At 40.6% G+C, this 13,220-nt stretch overlaps 1 non-coding gene across 1 annotated transcript; it reads left to right on the top strand.

The window, feature by feature from the left end:
- The first annotated feature begins 12,844 nt into the window (after positions 1 to 12,844).
- LOC112713855 (small nucleolar RNA R71) lies at positions 12,845 to 12,948 on the top strand. Its single transcript, XR_003158820.1, has one exon. It is a non-coding gene; the product is annotated as a small nucleolar RNA R71 (small nucleolar RNA).
- Positions 12,949 to 13,220: the final 272 nt, after the last annotated feature.

The following is a 13,220-nucleotide window of genomic DNA, read 5'->3' as shown; positions in this document are numbered from 1 at the left end:
GAACATCCACTTCCCAAAATAAAGGTTGTTGAGTCCTAATCTTAGCTTTAACTCTGTGATATTTGTTCTTACAGGAATTTACCTTAGAAGTTATATAGGAGTAGTAGTAATTAGTATATCTATTTTGATTTTATCTCCAATTAAGCTATAATTTATTTTTTGCATTATCATCAAACATGAATAAAATAGTAGATTTTTAGAATAAAGAGGCAATTTATTTTTTTCGAGTTCTTAATAAGAAAAATTCTAATTATTTAGATGTGGTGGCAATACTTTTTGTTTTCTGAATGAGTGCCTGAACAGTGCATATTTTTTATATTGAATTTCATGAATGTTAAAAGTGTTGACTCTTGAAAGAATGATGAACAAGAGAAATAGTATTGATGATCTAAAAAATCATGAAATTGATTCTTGAAGCAAGAAAAAGCAATGAAAAAAAAAGAGGAATCATTGGATAAAGAAAAAGAAAAAGCCAAAAATCCTTAAAACCAAAAGGCAGGGGTGAAAAGGATCCAAGGCTTTGAGCATCAATGGATAGGAGGGCCCAAGGAAATAAATCCAGGCCTAAGCGGCTAAATCAAGCTGTCCCTAACCATGTGCTTGTGGCATGCAGGTCCAAGTGAAAAGCTTGAGACTGAGTGGTTAAAGTCGTGATCCAAAGCAAAAGAGTGTGCTTAAGAACTCTGGACACCTCTAATTGGGGACTCTAGCAAAGCTAAGTCACAATCTGAAAAGGTTCACCCAGTTATGTGTCTGTGGCATTTATGTATCCGGTGGTAATACTGGAAAACAAAGTGCTTAGGGCCACGGCCAAGACTCATAAATTAACTGTGTTCAAGAATCAACATACTAAACTAGGAGAATCAATAATACTATATGAATTCTGAATTCCTATGGATGCCAATCATTCTGAATTTCAAAGGATAAAGTGAGATGCCAAAACTGTTCAGAAGCAAAAAGCTACTAGTCCCGCTCATCTAATTGGAATCTGAGCTTCACTTAAAACTCTGAGATAACATTGCTTCTTAATTTCTTTTTATCCTATTTTTATTTATCTAGTTGCTTGGTGGCAAGCAACAGTTTAAGTTTGGTGTTGTGATGAGCGGATATTTTATACGCTTTTTGGGGGTAATTTCTTGTAGATTTTAGTATGTTTTAGTTAGTTTTTAGTATATTTTTATTAGTTTTTAGGCAAAAGTCATATTTATGGACTTTACTATGATTTTGTGTGTTTTTCTATTATTTCAGGTATTTTTTGGCTGAAATTGAGGGAGCTGAGCAAAGATCTGATTTAGGCTGAAAAAGGACTGCTGATGCTGTTGGATTCTGACCTCCCTGCACTCGGAATATATTTTTTGGAGGTACAGAAGTCCAATTGGTGCGCTCACAATTGGGTTAGAAAGTAGACATCCAGGGCTTTCCATAAATATATAATAGTTTAACTTTGCGCGAAGATAGATGACGTAAATTGGCATTTAACGCCAGTTCCATGTTGCAGTCTGGCGTTCAGCGCCAGAAATAGGTTGCAAGTTAGAGTTCAACGCCAGAAACAGGTTACAACCTGGCGTTCAACTCTAGAAACAGCCCAGGCACGTGAGAAGCTTAAGTCTCAGCCCCAGCACACACCAAGTGGGCCCCAGAAGTAGATTTTTGCACTATCCATCTTAGTTTACGCATTTTCTGTAAACCTAGGTTGCTAGTTTAGTATTTAAACAACTTTTAGAGACTTATTTTGTATCTCGTGACATTTTTAGATCTGAATTTTGTACCTTTTGATGGCATGAGTCTCTAAACTCCATTGTTGGGGGTGAGGAGCTCTGCAGCGTCTCGATGAATTAATGCAATTATTTCTGTTTTCCATTCAAACACGCTTGTTCCTATCTAAGATGTTCATTCGTGCTTCACTATGAAGAAGGTGATGATCCGTGACACTCATCACCTTCCTCAATCCATGAACATGTGCCTAACAACCACCTCCGTTCTACATTAGATTGAATGAGTATCTCTTAGATTCCTTAATCATAATCTTCGTGGTATAAGCTAGAATCCATTGGCAGCATCCTTGAGAATTCGGAAAGTCTAAACCTTGTCTGTGGTATTCCGAGTAGGATTCTGGGATTGGATGACTGTGACGAGTTTAAAACTCGCGAGTTTTGGGTGTAGTGACAGACGCAAAAGGATCAATGGATCTTATTCCGACATGATCGAGAACCGACAGATGATTGTGCTGTGACAGAGCATTTGGACCATTTTCACTGAGAAGATGGGAAGTAGCCATTGACAACGGTGATGCCCTACATACAGCTTGCCATGAAAGAAGCCTTGCATTTATAAAAGTGAGAAAGCATTATGTTGCAGGAATTCAGAGGACAAAGCATCTCCAAAACTCTAACATATTCTCTATTACTGCATAATAAGTATTTATTTCATGCTCTTTTACTTTTTACAATTAAAACTAAAAATTATTATTGATATTATATCCTGACTTAGAATAATAAGATAACCATAGCTTGCTTCAAGCCAACAATCTCCGTGGGATTCGACCCTTACTCACGTAAGGTATTACTTGGATGATCCAATGCACTTGTTGGTTTGTTGTGCGGATTGCAAAAGTGTGATTGCAATTTTGTGCACTATTAAGCCAATATCTACCGAACCTAAACCTCCAGAACAGGATGGCCCATTAACTCAGCAACTACATGCCCTTGCCCAGCAAATACTGGAATTGCAAGAGGCTGTGCGAGAAACTTAGGCTTCTAACAGGAATATAGAAGCCCAGTTGAGTTAAACAAGGCAGTAGTTATCCAAACAGATAACAGACGAATGCCAGGCTATGCAACTGAGGAGTAGGAAATCCCTAAACACCCAACCTCAGTGCAGCAAGAGATCAAAGGAAGAAAAGCCAACAGATGAACACCAGACTGTTGTCTAAGACATTTCTGAGGGTTTTGAATGCCCAAAGAATGTCATTAGCGCTCAACGCCAAGAAGGGGTATTCATCCCTGGCGTTGAACGCCAGGAAGGGGGCAGCAACAAGGGCGTTAAACGCCCAAGCAAGAGTGGTCAGTCACCTACTGACAACACCCCTCATAAAGCTAGTAACCCCCCTTCAAATACACAAGGCACTCAGCCTTCATCAACCAAGATTGATGAGTATAAGGCTAAGATTCCATTCCCTCAGAAACTCTGCCAAGCGGAAAAAGATAAACAGTTTGCCCGCTTTGCAGATTATCTCAAAACATTAAAGATCAATATCCCTTTTGCAGAGGCTCTTGAACAGATACCTTCTTATTCTAAGTTCATGAATGACATCTTAAGTCATAAGAAGGATTGGAGAGAATAGAAACAGTCCTCCTCACTGAAGAGTGCAGTGCTGTCGTTCAAAATAGCTTACCAGAGAAACTTAAGGATCCTGAAAGTTTTATGATACCATGCACTCTAGGGAATTATTGCACAAGGACAGCTCTATGTGACCTTGGAGCAAGCATCAACCTAATACCTGCTTCATTAATAAAGAAGCTTTGCTTGACTGATGAAGTCAAGCCAACACGCATATGCCTTCAACTTGCTGATGGTTCTATTAAGATACCATTAGGCGGAGTTGAAGACATGATTGTCAGGGTTGGACCCTTTTCTTTTCACACTGACTTTGTGGTGTTGGATATGGAAGGGCATAAGAGTGCAACCCTCATCCTAGGGAGACCCTTCCTAGTTACAGGACAGATTCTTATTGACATTGAAAAAGGTGAAGTAACCCTGAGAGTCAATAAGGAAAGATTCGTTCTGAATACTGTCAAAGCTATGCAGCATCCAGACACCCCAGAGGAATGCATGAGCATTGACCTCATTGATTCCCTGGTGGAAGAAGTAAAGATGGCTGGGGGACTCAAAGAAGGGCTGAATGACATCCTTACTAATGCCTAGCCTGATTTAAAGGAACCTCTGAATACTCCTAAGGAAAAGGAGAAGCCTCCAAAACTCGAGCTCAAGCCATTACCATCCTCCCTGAAATATGAATTTCTGGGAGATGGATACACTTATCCTGTAATCATAAGCTCTGCCTTAGAGCCACAGGAAGAAGACGCGCTAATTAAAGTGCTCAAAACTTACAAGACCGCCCTTAGGTGGACTATAAGTGACCTTAAGGGCATTAGCCCAACCAAATGCATGCACAAAATCCTACTAGAGGATGACACCAAACCAGTGGTGCAACCACAAAGGCGACTGAATCCAACTATGAAGGAAGTGATGCAGAAGGAAGTCACTAAGCTATGAGAGGTTGGGATTATTTATCCCATTTCTAACAATCCTTGGGTGAGCCCTGTCCAAGTTGTTCCCAAAAAGAGAGGCATGACAGAGGTTCATAATGAAAATTATGAACTGATTCCTACAAGGACTGTTGCAAGGTGGCGTATGTGCATTGACTATAGAATGCTCAATAACGCCACCAGGAAGGATCATTTTCCTTTACCATTTATTGATCAAATGCTGGAGAGACTAGCAGAGCATGCTTTTTATTGCTTCCCGGATGGATATTTCGGGTACAATTAAATAGCAGTGGATCCACAGGATCAAGAGAAGACAACATTCACATGCCCATATGGCGTGTTTGCCTATAGGCGAATGCCATTTGTCCTATTCAATGCACCTGCTACCTTTCAGAGATGTATGCTATCCATCTTCTTTGATATGATAGAAAATTTCCTTGAAGTGTTCATGAATGACTTCTCTGTCTTTGGAGACTCATTTGACTCCTGCCTTGATCATTTGGCCCTAGTTCTGAAAAGATTCCAAGATATAAACCTGGTTCTATACTAGGAAAAATGTCATTTCATGGTGACTGAAGGCATTGTTCTTGGGCATAGGATTTCAAATAAGGGGATAGAAGTGGATCAAGCTAAGGTGGAGGTAATTGAACGATTGCCACCACCTACTAATACCAAGGCAATTAGAAGTTTCCTAGGACATATAGGATTTTACAGGAGGTACATAAAGGATTTCTCGAAAATTGCAAAGCCCCTGTGTAACCTCTTGGCCACTAACATTCCATTTGTCTTTAACCAAGAATGTCTACATGCCTTTGAGACCCTGAAAGCCAAGCTTGTCACTACACCTGTCATTTCTGCACCCAATTGGGACTTACCATTCAAACTGATGTGTGATGACAGTGACCATGCTATTGGCACAGTTCTGGGGCAGAGACATGACAAGCTTCTGCACGTCATTTACTAAGCCAGTCATGTTCTAAATGACGCATAGAAGAACTACACCATCACAGAAAATGAACTACTTGCAGTGGTCTATGCCATTGACAAGTTCAGATCCTATTTAGCAGGATCTATGGTCATTATTTATACTAACCATGTTGCTCTAAAATATCTACTCACTAAGAAGGATTCTAAACCCATGCTTATAAGATGGGTATTACTCTTACAAGAGTTTGATATAGAAATTAGAGACAAAAAGGGCACAGAAAATCAAGTAGCTGACCACTTGTCTCGATTGAGGCAGTGGAGGGGACTTCTCCTCCCTCCACTAACATATCCGAAACCTTTCTACATGAGCAACCCTATGCCATCCAAACAGCACCTTGGTTTGCAGACATTGCAAATTACAAGGCTATAAGATTCATTCCCAAAGAGTACAACAGGCAGCATGCCCGGAAACTCATGCATGATGCAAAGTACTACTTGTGGGATGAACCATATCTCTTTAAGAGATGCTCGGATGGAATAATCCGATGCTATGTATCTGAAGAAGAGGCATAGAGAATCCTATGGCATTGCCATGGCTCAGACTATAGAGGACACTTTGGAGGTGAGCGAACAGCCACAAAGGTTCTCTAAAGCGGCTTCTATTGGCCTACACTCTTCCAAGATTCCAGAGAGTTTGTCCGTAACTGTGATAGTTGCCAAAGGGCTGGCAATCTCCCTCATGGTCACGACATGCCTCAGCAAGGGATCCTAGAGATTGAGCTGTTCGATGTCTGGGGCATAGACCTTATGGAACCCTTCCCACTTTCATACTCAAACACCTACATTATTGTGACAGTAGACTATGTGTCTAAATTAGTTGAAGCAATAGCATCACCCACTAAGGACACTAAAGTAGTGATGAAGTTCCTCCAAAAGAGCATCTTCAGTAGATTTGGTGTCCCTCGGACATTGATTAGTGATGAAAGTATTCATTTCTACAACAGATAGCTTGATTTTGTCTTAAGTCATTATGGAGTTCATCATAAAGTGGCAACACCATATCATCCCCAAACAAATGAATAAGCTGAAGTCTCAAATACAGAACTAAAGCGAATCCTAGAGAGGATAGTAAGCGCCTGGTGGACGAAATTGTGATTCGTACTCTTTGTACTTGTATGAAATTTAATTCGAGATAATAGCTCTTTACTATGTGTGGTCACAACTCCGTTCAACTAACCAGCAAGTGTACTGGGTCGTCCAAGTAATAAACCTTACGTGAGTAAGGGTCGATTCCACAGAGATTGTTGGTATGAAGCAAGCTATGGTCATCTTGTAAATCTCAGTCAGGTGGATAGTAGTTGATTATGGATTTTCGAAAATTAATAAATAATAAACATAAAATAAAGATAAAGTTACTCATGTAATCCAATGATGGGGATTTCAGATAAGCGTATGGAGATGCTGTGCTCCTCCTGAATCTCTGCTTTCCTACTGCTTTTATCCAATTTTATCACTCCCTTCTATGGCAAGCTGTATGTAGGGCATCACCGTTGTCAATAGCTACATCCCATCCTCTCAGTGAAAAAGGTCCGAATGCTCTGTCACAGCACGGCTAATCATCTGTCGGTTCTCAATCAGGTTGGAGTAGAATCCTTGATTCTTTTGCGTCTGTCACTAACGCCCAGCCTTCAAGAGTTTGAAGCTCGTCACAGTCATTCAATTCCGGAATCCTACTCGGAATACCACAGATAAGGTTAGACCTTCCGAATTCCCATGAATGCCGCCATCAATTCTAGCTTATACCACGAAGATTCTGTTTAAGGAATCCAAGAGATATGCGCCCGGTCTAAGGTAGAACGGAAGTGGTTGTCAATCACGTGCGTTCATAGGTGAGAATGATGATGAGTGTCACGGATCATCACATTCATCAAGTTGAAGTGCAACGAATATCTTAGAATAGGAATAATTCGAATTGGATAAAAAATAATAGTAATTGCATTGAAACTTGAGGTACAGCAGAGCTCCACACCCTTAATCTATGGTGTGTAGAAACTCCACCGTTGAAAATACATAAGTGAAAGGTTCAGGCATGGCCAAATGGCCAGCCCCCCAAAACATGATCAATAGTCTCCTCAGATGAAGAATAAAATAAAACTGAGACCAAAGATGTCTAATACAATAGTAAATTATCCTATTTATACTAGACTAGCTACTAGGGTTTACATAAGTAAGTAATTGATGCATAAATCCACTTTCGGGGGCCCACTTGGTGTGTGTTTGGGCTGAGCTTGATCTATCCACGAGCTGAGGCTTCTTTTAGAGTTGAACGCCAAGTTGTAACGTGTTTTGGGCGTTCAACTCCGGGTCGTGACGTATTTCTGGCGTTTTACTCCGGACAGCAACATGGAACTGGCGTTGGGCGCCAATTTACGTCGTCAATTCCCGAATAAAGTATGGACTATTATATATTGCTGGAAAGCTCTGGACGTATACTTTCCAACGCCGTTGAGAGCGCGCCATTTGGAGTTCTGTAGCTCTAGAAAATTATTTCGAGTGCAGGGAGGTCAGATTCCAACAACATCAGCAGTCCTTTGTCAGCCTCCTATCAGAGTTTTGCTCAAGTCTCTCAATTTCAGCCAGAAATTACCTGAAATCACAAAAAAACACACAAACTCATAGTAAAGTCCAGAAATGTGAATTTAACATAAAAACTAATGAAAATATCCTTAAAAGTAGCTTGAACTTACTAAAAACTACCTAAAAACAATGCCAAAAAGCGTATAAATTATCCGCTCATCACAACACCAAACTTAAATTGTTGCTTGTCCCCAAGCAACTGAAAATCAAATAGGATAAAAAGAAGAGAATATACTATAAATTCCAAAATATCAATGAATATTAATTCTAATTAGATGAGCGGGACTTGTAGCTTTTTGCTTCTGAACAGTTTTGGCATCTCACTTTTTCCTTTGAAGTTCAGAATGATTGGCTTCTCTAGGAACTTAGAATTTCGGATGGTGTTATTGATTCTCCTAGTTAAGTATGTTGATTCTTGAACACAGCTACTTATGAGTCTTGGCCGTGGCCCTAAGCACTTTGTTTTCCAGTATTACCACCAGATACATAAATGCCACAGACACATGACTGGGTGAACCTTTTCAGATTGTGACTCAGCTTTGCTAGAGTCCCCAGTTAGAGGTGTCCAGGGCTCTTAAGCACACTCTTTTGCTTTGGATCACGACTTTAACCACTCGGTCTCAAGCTTTTCACTTGGGCCTTCATGACACAAGCACATGGTTAGGGACAGCTTGGTTTAGCCGCTTAGGCCTGGATTTTATTTCCTTGGGCCCTCCTATCCATTGATGCTCAAAGCCTTGGATCCTTTTTACCCTTGCCTTTTGGTTTTAAGGGCTATTGGCTTTTTCTTCTTGCTTTTTCTTTTTCTTTCTATTTTTTTTCACAAGCTTTTGTTTTTCACTACTTTTTCTTGCTTCAAGAATCAATTTCATGATTTTTCAGATTATCAATAACATTTCTCTTTGTTCATCATTCTTTCAAGAGCCAACAGTTTTAACATTCATAAACAACAAGATAAAAAATATGCACTGTTTAAGCATTCATTCAGAAAACAAAAAGTATTGTCACCACGTCAATATAATTAAACTAAATTCAAGGATAAATTCGGAATTCATGTACTTCTTTGTTCTTTTGAATTAAAAATATTTTTCATTTAAGAGAGGTGAAGGATTAATGGAATTATTCATAACTTTAGACATAGTTACTAAACACTAATGATCATGAAGTAGAGACACAAAACATAGATAAAAACCGAACAGCAAAAAAGTAAGAACAAGAAATGAATCCACCTTAGTGGCGTCTTCTTCTTGAAGGACCAACAATGTCCTTAAGCTCTTCTATGTCCCTTCCTTGCCTTTGTTGCTCCTCCTTCATTGCTCTTTGATCTTCTCTTATTTCATGGAGAATGATGGAGTGCTCATGATGTTCCACCCTTAATTGTTCCACATTGTAGCTCAAATCTTCTAGGGAAGTGTTGAGTTGTTCCCAATAGTTGTTGGGAGGAAAGTGCATCCCTTGAGGCATCTCAGGGATTTCTTGATGATGAGCTTCCTCATGCATCTCTTGAGATCCGTGGAGGGTCACTCTTGCTTGCTCCATCCTCTTCTCGGTGATGGGCTTATCCTCTTCAATGAGGATGTCTCCTTCTATGATAACTCCAGCTGAGTAACATAGATGGCAAATAAGATGAGGAAAAGCTAGCCTTGCCATGGTGGAGGACTTTTCGGCTATTTTATAGAATTCATGGGAGATAACTTCATGAACTTCTACTTCCTCTCCAATCATGATGCTATGAATCATGATGGCCCGATCCACAGTAACTTCAGATCGGTTGCTAGTGGGGATGATGGAGCGTTGAATGAACTCTAACCACCCTCTAGCCACAGGCCTGAGGTCCAGTCTTCTTAGTTGAACCGGCTTGCCTTTGGAGTCTCTTTTCCATTGAGCTCCTTCCACACATATGTCCATAAGGACTTGGTCCAACCTTTGATTAAAGTTGACCCTTCTAGTGTAGGGGCATTCATCTCCTTGCATCATGGGCAAGTGGAATGCCAACCTCACATTTTCCGGACTAAAATCTAAGTATTTCCCCTGAACCATTGTGAGATAATTCTTTGGACTTGGATTCACACTTTGATCATGGTTCCTAGTGATCTATGCATTGGCATAGAACTCTTGAACCATTAAGATTCTGACTTGTTGCATGGGGTTGGTTAGGACTTCCCAACCTCTTCTTTGGATTTCATGTCGGATCTCCGGATACTCATTTTTCTTGAGTTTGAAAGGGACCTCAGGGATCACCTTCTTCTTTGCCACAACATCATAGAAGTGGTCTTGATGGCTTTTGGAGATGAATCTTTCCATCTCCCATGACTCGGAGGTGGAAGCTTTTGTCTTCCCTTTTCCTTTTCTAGAGGATTCTCCGGCTTTAGGTGCCATTGATGGTAATGGAAAAACAAAAAGATTATGCTTTGACCACACCAAACTTAAAATATTGCTCGCCCTCGAGCAAGAAAAGAAAGAAGAGAAGAAGAAGAAGAAAAAGAAAATATGGAGGAGAGTGAGGGAAGGTGTTTCGGTCAAGGTGTAGAAGAGGGGGTTTGTGTTGTGTGAAAATGAAGTAGAATGGAAGGGTATATATAGGGAGGGAAGTGGGTGTAGTTTCGGTCATTTAGGGTGGGTTTGGGTGGGAAAGATTTTTGAATTTTGAAGGTGGGTAGGGTTTATGGGGAAGAGTGGATGGATGTGAGTGGTGAAGGGGGTAATTGGGAAGAGAGGTTTGAGGTGATTGGTGAAGGATTTTTGGGGAAGTGTGTTTATTGGAAAGAGAGAATGAATGTTGAGAAGAGGGGAGAATATGTTAGGTGGGGATCCTGTGGGGTCCACAGATCCTGAGGTGTCAAGGATTTACATCCCTGCACCAATTAGGCATGTAAAATGCCTTTGCACACCATTCTGGCGTTTAAATGCCGAAGTGATGCACACTCTGGGTGTTCAACGCCCATGTGTAGCATGTTTCTGGCGTTGAATGCCAGTTCCATGCTTGTTACTGGCGTTCAGCGCCAGCTTTCCTCAAGGCATATTCCTGGCGTTCAAACGCCAGGATGTTGCTTGTTTCTGGCGTTGAACGCCAGCCAGATGCACCTTACTAGCGTTTAAACGCCAGTAAGTCCTTCCTCCAGGGTGTGATTTTTCTTCTGCTATTTTTGATTCTGTTTTTAATTTTAGTATTTTTTTTCGTGACTCCACATGATCATGAACCTAATAAAACACAAAATAACAATAAAATAAAATTAAAATTAGATATATAAAAATTGGGTTGCCTCCCAACAAGCGCTTCTTTAGTGTCATTAGCTTGACAGTGGGCTCTCATGGAGCCTCACAGATATTCAGAGCATAATGAGTGCCTCCCAACACCAAACTTAGAGTTTGAATGAGGGGGCTTCTCAACACCAAACCTAGAGTTTGGTTGTGGCCTCCCAACACCAAACTTAGAGTTTGACTGTGGGGGCTCTTTTTGACTCTGTACTGAGAGAAGCTTTTCATGCTTCCTCTCCATGGTTGCAGAGGAAGGTCCTTGAACTTTAAACACAAGGTAGTCCCCATTCAATTGAAGGACTAATTCTCCTCTGCTAACATCAATCACAGCTTCTGCTGTGGCTAGGAAGGGTCTTCCAAGGATGATGCATTCATCTTCTTCCTTCCTAGTGTCTAAGATTATAAAATCAGCAGGGATGTAAAGGCCTTCAACCTTTACTAACACGTCCTCTACTAATCCAGCTTGTCTTACTGACTTGTCTGCCAATTGAAGTGAGAATAAGGCAGGCTGTACCTCAATGATCCCCTGTTTCTCCATTACAGAGAGTGGCATAAGATTTATGCCTGACCCCAGGTCACACAGAGCCTTGTTAAAGGTCATGGTGCCTATGGTACAGGGTATTAAGAATTTACCAGGATCTTGTCTCTTTTGAGGTAGAGTTTTCTGAATCCATGTATCTAGTTCACTAATGAGCAAGGGGGATTCACCTTCCTAAGTCTCATTACCAAACAACTTGGCATTCAGCTTCATGATAGCTCCTAGATATTGAGCAACTTGCTCTCCAGTTACATCTTCATCCTCTTCTGAGGAGGAATAGTTTTTAGAGCTCATATATGGCAGAAGGAGATTTAGTGGAATCTCTATGGTCTCTATATGAGCCTCAGATTCCTTTAGGTCCTCAATGGGGAACTCCTTCTTGTTTGAGAGACGTCCCAGGAGGTCTTTCTCACTAGGATTTTCGTCCTTCTCCTCCCTTGTGCATTCAGCCATATTGATTACTTCAATGGCCTTGCAATCTCCTTTTGGATTCTCTTCTGTATTGCTTGGGAGAATACTGGGAGGAGTTTCAATGACTTTCTTACTCCGCTGGCCCACTTGTGCCTCCAGATTTCTAATGGAGGACCTTGTTTCACTCATGAAACATAAAGTGGCTTTTGACAGATCAGAGACTAAGTTTGCTAAATTAGAGGGGCTCTGTTCAGAATTTTCTGTCTATTGCTGAGAAGATGATGGAAAAGGCTTGTTATTACTGAGCCTATTTCTTCCACCATTGTTAAAGCCTTGTTGAGGCTTTTGTTGATCCTTCCATGAGAAATTTGGATGATTTCTCCATGATGAGTTATAGGTGTTTCCATAAGGTTCACCCATGTAATTAACCTCTGCCATTGCAGGGTTCTCAGGATCATAAGCTTTTTCAGAAGCTGCCTCTTTAGTACTGTTGGATGCATTTTGCCATCCATTCAGACTTTGAGAGATCATGTTGACTTGCTGAGTCAACACTTTGTTCTGAGCCAATATGGCATTCAGAGTATCAATTTCAAGAACTCCCTTCCTCTGAGGTGTCCCACTATTCACGGAATTTCTCTCAGAAGTGTACATGAATTGGTTATTTGCAACCATGTCAATAAGTTCTTGAGCCTCTTCAGGCGTTTTCTTTAGGTGAATAGATCCACCTGCAGAATGGTCCAATGACATCTTGGAAAATTCAGATAGACCATAATAGAATATATCTAATATGGTCCATTCTGAAAACATGTCAGAAGGACACTTTTTGGTCATCTGCTTGTATCTTTCCCAAGCTTCATAGAGGGATTCACCATCTTTTTGCTTGAAGGTCTGAACATCCACTCTAAGCTTGCTCAGCTTTTTGAGGACGAAAGAATTTATCCAAGAAGGCCGTGACCAGCTTATCCCAAGAATCCAGGCTATCTTTAGGTTGTGAGTCCAACCATGTTCTAGCTCTGTCTCTTACAGCAAAAGGGAAAAGCATGAGCCTGTAGACTTCAGGATCTACTCCATTTGTCTTAACAGTCTCACAAATCTGCAAGAACTCAGTTAAAAACTGGTAAGGATCTTCAGATGGAAGTCCATAAAACTTGCAGTTCTGTTGCATTAAAGCAACTAGTTGA

Source organism: Arachis hypogaea, chromosome 1, assembly GCF_003086295.3.
Source record: "Arachis hypogaea cultivar Tifrunner chromosome 1, arahy.Tifrunner.gnm2.J5K5, whole genome shotgun sequence".
Lineage (NCBI taxonomy): Eukaryota > Viridiplantae > Streptophyta > Magnoliopsida > Fabales > Fabaceae > Arachis > Arachis hypogaea.
Note: the sequence above shows the minus strand (reverse complement) of the source record. Positions and strands in the feature narration are given on the sequence as shown.